This window comes from Sinocyclocheilus grahami, unplaced genomic scaffold (genome assembly GCF_001515645.1).
Source record: "Sinocyclocheilus grahami isolate Dianchi unplaced genomic scaffold, SAMN03320097.WGS_v1.1 scaffold1599.1, whole genome shotgun sequence".
NCBI lineage: Eukaryota > Metazoa > Chordata > Actinopteri > Cypriniformes > Cyprinidae > Sinocyclocheilus > Sinocyclocheilus grahami.
Genome location: NW_015506778.1, coordinates 2,796 through 10,050, shown reverse-complemented (window position 1 = coordinate 10,050; position 7,255 = coordinate 2,796). Strand labels below are relative to the sequence as shown.

The 7,255-nt window shown below is 38.5% G+C and overlaps 1 long non-coding RNA gene and 1 pseudogene across 1 annotated transcript; one reads left to right on the top strand and one right to left on the bottom strand.

Annotated features, from left to right (window-relative positions):
* Positions 1 to 2,050: 2,050 nt before the first annotated feature.
* On the bottom strand, positions 2,051 to 4,211 carry LOC107571477 (uncharacterized; annotated as a pseudogene).
* A 97-nt stretch (positions 4,212 to 4,308) lies between these two features.
* On the top strand, positions 4,309 to 4,834 carry LOC107571483 (uncharacterized). Its single transcript, XR_001607190.1, has 3 exons — positions 4,309 to 4,459; positions 4,585 to 4,676; positions 4,795 to 4,834. It is a non-coding gene; the product is annotated as an uncharacterized lncRNA (long non-coding RNA).
* Positions 4,835 to 7,255: the final 2,421 nt, after the last annotated feature.

The following is a 7,255-nucleotide window of genomic DNA, read 5'->3' as shown; positions in this document are numbered from 1 at the left end:
ACAATACGGGGCCCAAGCTGCACAAATAAATGAAACTAATTAAAATGATAGACTCGCGTGATATCACCAACAGTCTTCGTGAGTGAGGATTAGAGGAGAAAAACGAGATCATTTATTGGTCAAATATTTAATTGAAAATCACACAACGTTGCAAATATGGAAATTAAGATAAATGAAAACATTTGATAGTGATTAGACGCCTAATAATAATAATAATAATAATAAAGCTAAATCCAAAATATTAAACAGGTAATGTGAATTCCATATCCACAAAAGAAGATATTTTGAAGATGTTTCTGAAAAGCTGCTATATGGGCCATTCTACAGAAGTGGTCCGCACTGCTGTCCCACAACCAAAAAACACATTTAAAAAGCATTTAAGTATTCAAATCTTAGATATTTACTGAGATCCTTCTATATATTGAAACCTGCAATAATATGTAAAATATTAGTAAGCTTAATGTATGTATATAATAATTTATTGGAAACTTTCAATTGGGAGGTGGCTGTCCCGAACCCTAATCCCTAAATTTCAATTTAGGGATCAAAAATTTATTTTTGATTCTTTTAAAAAGTGAAGTTCAAAAAAGTATTTGATATTATCTTTATGAAACTACGTTAAAAAATGTGTCTCGCATTTTCCATGTCACTACCGAAACAGTGCATGCTTCAGTCCATTGGCTGAGACTGAAATGAACTAGACCTCTACATGTATGATCAGGAAATATGTATGTGTGTATCTCATAGCTACAGGGGGAGTAGATAGGCCCCATCATTTTGAGGTAAATGTGTGCAAAAGTCTGAAAATTAAGCACACTTTTTTGGTAGTTATTCAATATCATTTCATTTGTATGTGTGTACAACTGTTCAGAACTGTGCTAGCTAAGCCTGTGCTGATTAGCATCTTTGAGATAGGTTTTAGTTGTGTTTTAGTATGCGAGTTAAAATTCTGTGCGATGTGGTTGCTACCAAAACATGGGATGTTGTGTCATAAAGTATATTGAATTATAAACTAAGATGTTATTGTTTTTGGTTCAACTGAACTAATGAACCCTTAACTTTGAAATCAGTATGATCAACTTTTTGCCTTTTACTTTATTATACTATACTTGCATCAAGCAAAAAATCTAAAATTGTAAACAGTACTAAATATTGACTTTACGTTTACATGACATTATTTGGCACATTATTAAACTGTATACAAAAATAATTATACACAATATTCAATATAAACTGTAGTTACATAAAAGCAACTTCAGGGATCTTATCTATGCACAATCAGCTTGTAACACTCCAAAGAGAAAGGGAAACTTGAAATCGCATCATATGACCCCTTTAAAACAAAAATGACAAAGTTCACTGGAGTGCATCGACAATTGGTGAAATGTACGTAACTGCTGTACACTACTGTGTCCAATCCTGCGGACGTAGACATCATTTTTACGGGACAGAAAGTCTTCTTTTTGTATTTGTTTGTGTCCCTGAGTTGGTTGCTTGCACAGTCTACAGATTGGCAAGTTGTGTACACATGATACCCTGGCTCCGACTGGAGTAAGATTTTCGGTGTATTTTCTTTTGTACATTGTAGCTCGGGACCAGACTGGGGTGTTAGCTCTCTGTGATGTGTCGCCATGGCTGGAATGTGCTCGTATACAATCTGTTCGTAGTCGGGTTGAGGGAGAACCGACGGTTGACATGGTGCCGGAGGTAAGTTTTTTTGAAGAGATCGATGTAGTCTTTAACACGGTGGCAGATGGCATTCTTGTTGACTGCAGATTGATAAGCTTCTCCTGACGATGGATGAAATCTAGCACCATCTTGATGTTGATTTTTGGTAGAGGAATACCCACTTTACTGAGAACTGGATCCTCCAGCAATACGCAGTGCTGAATTCGATCGTAAGCCTTCAGGATTTTTGGAAGTTAACCCCAACCAGAGTAGTTTCACCAGCGTGTACATGAGTCTGTTGTGCTGAGCACTGATGTCTTGTTGAGCTGAGGCATAGCGTTTGGCCATCTTGACTTGCTGAATCACAGCAGCATCGACGAGATCATCCCTCTTTGTACGCAAAGGCCGGAGGGTGAGCAGTGGTGGTTTCATCGGTGGTAGGGTTATGTGAGCCGGGTCAGCAGCCATCCTGTCACTCTGGTACGCCTCATCCTCCTCATCGAGGTTAGCCTGGCCTGGCTGAACCACCTCCTCCTCTGGGCTGCGTCCATCCTTTGAGAGGTCACCGATCAAGAAGGCACCAGATTCACCCATGCTTTGGCTGAATAGGTGCTTCAAACCAAGCAGCTCATTGGACGTCACAGCAGCAGGGGTGCAGAAATTCTCCTCCACAGCCTCTCCAAACAGCTGCCGGCAGTGAGTGTTGAGGCGTTCGATCAGAGGTGCAGAGTAGGTTCTGTGAGTGCGCCCTTTGCCACCAAACACTGCGTCGGAACTGCGGAGTTCCACTGAGCGATTCCACTAATCAGGTAAACCTGATAAGGACGTGCAGCACAGTGGGGACTTTGAAATGACAGAGAAGGACATTAAAATCGTGACACAGACAAACAAAGCAAAGACGACTTTGGTGAGATGATTTTTTCTTTTTGCAACCCAAAGCAGTGTTTTATAGGCAGGATATCAAGGAAGCACGCTACAAAAAGTGTGATGGATGGCACAGCAGGGTGAGTATGATAGAATTCGGCAGGAACGGACAGTAAACTGCTGATACGAAAGGCAGAGCTGATGATCAGACCTTCAGCAGGTACTGATTAGTCTAGCTGCATTGGCTATCCGAGGGTGGCGAGTAAAGAAAGGTAAAGCTCTAATAACTGGCAAGTTCCCAAACTCACTTGAAGAATCCTTTTTTACAGGAACAAAGAGCTGTCTGAGAATGCGTTTGTTCGACCGGACAATACTGGTAACCAGGAGTAAGTGCCATCACAGCATGCGTTTCATGAATTAATATACATGCAAAACTGCTGAATTCAACCCATTCGTTTACAACTTGATGTGATAAACGGTGAGTGTGAAAAAGGCAAAAATAAATCAAACGCATTCAAGGGATATTACGGAATGTGGTCTTTTAAGACACAACTGGACTGTGAGGTGGCAAGCATAAAATAAAGGTAAGGACTGAAGATATGAAATCGTGTGGCATATGTGCGACATCTTGTACCAGGTATCATGTGAGGAAGAACTTTGTGGAATCCCTCCAGACTGTTGCTTCCACGCAGACACTTGTAGTAGGGAACATCCACCCCATTGATGCTGGTGCTACACTATAGTTATTACTTTTAGAGGGCTTTCTCTGATATACACATTTTGAAGTTCTGTAGCTATCAGAAGCAGATACGGGGAGATCGGCCATCCCTGCCTGACTCCACGATTCAGAGTAAATCTACTGTAGGAGAGGAACCGCTGCTGAGTTTGATACAGCTATTGCAATTAGTATAAAGCATTTTAATAGACCTGCAAAAAAGTCACCAAATCCCACCTTGTGAAGAGTCTGTAACAGAAGTTCAAGTTCCAGGGAATCAAAGGCTTTACAATAGTCTAAGAAGAGAATAAAATTATCATTAGGGAAGAAGTCACACTGTAAACCCGAACAGTACTACTAACTTAAAAAGATTAAGAACACTGCAATTAAAGTCTGTTAAATCGTTGATGCAACCTATAACAATTACATTTTCTGAACGAGGAATTTAGTTTTACTTCTGTGTGGCTCAACAGTTTTGAGTAAACTCTTCTATTTAAATTATTATTTTTAAGTTTACTGAGTGACATAAAGTGACGTCACGTCGTTGCTCTAACCGACGTTCAGAAGAATCCATTCAACATGGCGGAGACTCGCAAGCGACCGAGCAAACTTAATGGAACAACTGTGACCATTTCTTATTTGCTTTTTGAGTGTTGTAAGGATATCATGATAAAGGAATGTTTTCATTTTTGGGAAACGCTGTTTTTACACAGCGCTGTAAAGCGCGGCGTTTCCCTAGTGCTTTTGAATGTGCATTTTGAATGCTATTTTAGCATCACTGCTTATAGTATAATGCTAACGTCAAAGAGGGGCACTAATGTTAACGTTAGCCGGCATTTTTTCAGTAAACACAGTCCTAACGTACGTTTTGAGTGTCGCTGCGGTTAACTGCAATGTTTAGGGCTGCGTTTCGTGAGCTAAGTCGATTGTTGAGACCATTTGGTTCTAATGTTTCTACGATCATCTTAGCCATACAATGCTTGTTTTGGGAAATGCCCTGGTAAATGTGATTTTATTTGGTCTGGTTTTAAACAACTAGCTGCTAAGAGTATTAATCCAAAATTAGATTAAAGCTAATACACAGACATGAATTTTGCAATATATTACATTTACAAAAGCACTCTACAAACTTGTAGTAAACCTTTACAAACTTTCTTTAATTGCAGGCTGAGCTGGATGCTGAATACGAAAGAGTGAGCCTCAACACTTAAGGTAACTTCTATTCAGTTGAAGAGCAAGTTGTGTGATGGGTCCTCACATAACAGGACACAGACTCGGCTTTCTCTTTTCTACATCTATTGTTGGTTATACACTTGTGCGTGTTTGTGGTTTTCTAGGTTTGTGCTGAGTTTCACCATATCAGAGAAAGTGGCACACACCAGCAAGATTTCACAGATGCTGCATGACATTCGAAATGTTTGATCTTCAGGTGAGTGCAGATTCACAAACACTGACTACCTCCATCACTGTCTTCACTGTATATAAAATAAAGTTGGCCTACTTGTTTAACATGTTTTTGTTTACATGATGTCAGCATACTCTCCCAGTGTACGTGTGTGAGGAGAACTGTTCTTCAGGACATGAAATATAAGTATTAAGTGCATTAATAGATCTGAAATAGAGTGGGGGAACTATGACAGCAGAGCCAGGAAGTGTAATTCGCCGCGGGTTCCTTTTGAGATTTTCCTATGGGTTTCTTCAATTTATGAATAAAATAAAGCCTGTGGTAAACATAACTTGACGATACTTCTACGTTTTGTTCTACAATGTAAACTGCACACACTCACAGCCTAAACCTTCTTATCTAGCTACTTATTAAAAACATACGTTTTCAAAAATGAACATAACTGCTCCAAAATTTGTATTTTGGGTATGGATGTGTGTAATTTACGTTGTACAACAAAACGTAAAAGTATCTTCAAGTTATGTTTACCACAGGCAATATTTTAATTGAAAAACCCCATTATAAAACCCCATAGGAAAATCTAGAAGGAACCCACGGCGAATTACTCTTCCGGGTTCTGACGTTATAGTTCCCCCACTCTATTGGCAGTAAATATAAATGTCTACTTTTAGTCTCTGAAGTTAAAGTTAAAGTTTTACCCTCTGTGCTTATTCCAGGAGGAATTGGGCGAGCCAGACATCACTGACACAAACACCTCTCCTGCTGGTTTTGTTATCGTGGAAGCACTGCAGTTGTGATGAGATGATCTTCCAGTGTTTGACATTCAGAAATACACAGTTCATGCGGTTAAAAAAAGTATACAAAAATTGTATAGCCACAGGTGTGCGTGTGTTTTTTTTATGCATAAGTGATTTTTTTTTGTTAATATTTGTATTTAATAAAGCACCACTGCATCAAAATAATTGGTAAATGAAAAACATTATGTATGATAAACAATCATTTTAAGTACACTGCACTTAAACATTAAGCAAAAACAAATGTAAGCTTTTTATTTTTTATTATTTTATTTATTTATTTTGTTATTTATAATTAATGATAACTTTAAAAAATTGAGTTGCTTAAAGTAACAAAGTGTTAAAGTTAAAGTTTTACCCTCTGTGCTTATTCCAGGAGGAATTGGGCGAGCCAGACATCACTGACACAAACACCTCTCCTGCTGGTTTTGTTATCGTGGAAGCACTGCAGTTGTGATGAGATGATCTTCCAGTGTTTGACATTCAGAAATACACAGTTCATGCGGTTAAAAAAAGTATACAAAAATTGTATAGCCACAGGTGTGCGTGTGTTTTTTTTATGCATAAGTGATTTTTTTTTGTTAATATTTGTATTTAATAAAGCACCACTGCATCAAAATAATTGGTAAATGAAAAACATTATGTATGATAAACAATCATTTTAAGTACACTGCACTTAAACATTAAGCAAAAACAAATGTAAGCTTTTTATTTTTTATTATTTTATTTATTTATTTTGTTATTTATAATTAATGATAACTTTAAAAAATGGAGTTGCTTAAAGTAACAAAGTAGTTTCGCTTTCACAATGAAACACAGCGTCACACACGGCGGGCTACAGTGAGCAGAGGCCGGGGGCTTGAGAATGGTGCGGTCGGCGATTTCAACGAAGGAGCGTCCGGAGGGCTTGCGGCAACCACATGTGACGACACCGGGCTGGACTCTGCTTCGTCCACGGTGAAAGCCGATCCGGTGATCCACAGCGCGAAGTTGATGTATTTCCTCAGCGACCAGCACGGATCAGCTCCAGGCATGACGAAGCGGATATCGTCCTCTTTTGGAAGGCCAAACAAAGTAGTTTCGCTTTCACAACGAATCACACAGCGCCTTCACAACATGGTGACAGCAACAATACTACAGCGAGAATAAAAGTTACACCTTCTTTCTTTGCGTGAACATTTGGGCACCGTTATGCAAATCTTCCCACACAGTGAGGTAGACATGTGGGGGCGTGTTAGAACGAGGCGTTTTAGGTAGGCGTGGACACGTCTTAACTTTTATAAAGAATATCTCTTTGGATTTGAGACTTTAGTCTTTGCAACTTTACAGATCTTCTTTATGCACCAAGAGCTTGTAACACCCCAAAGAGAAAGGAAACATTTAAATCGCATCATATGACCCCATTAAATAAATTTTTTGAGGTAATCTGTGTCCACAAAAATGTTGATTATTCTGAATTTATTGGGTTTTACAGTGCAGAATAATTTAGAATATCTAAGACCAGACATATATGTAAGGAATCAACTCATGTGAAATATGAATAACTAACCATAACTAGTTATAATTAATTATTCATATTTTAGATTTGCTGTAGATATTTAGCTGACCTCTCAGGGTCAACTGTCTTGTCAATTCTAAGAACGTTAATTTCCTGGTTAAGGGAAATAACTTTCTTACTTTACAATTCTACAAAGCTTGTAGCGTAAATCTGCATGATTAGTGACTCCGGTTATGAGCAAACAATGAACACGTCAAGTGTGATACAAGTAAGGTTTTATTAACTACATAAACACTTAAACTAGTCCAACA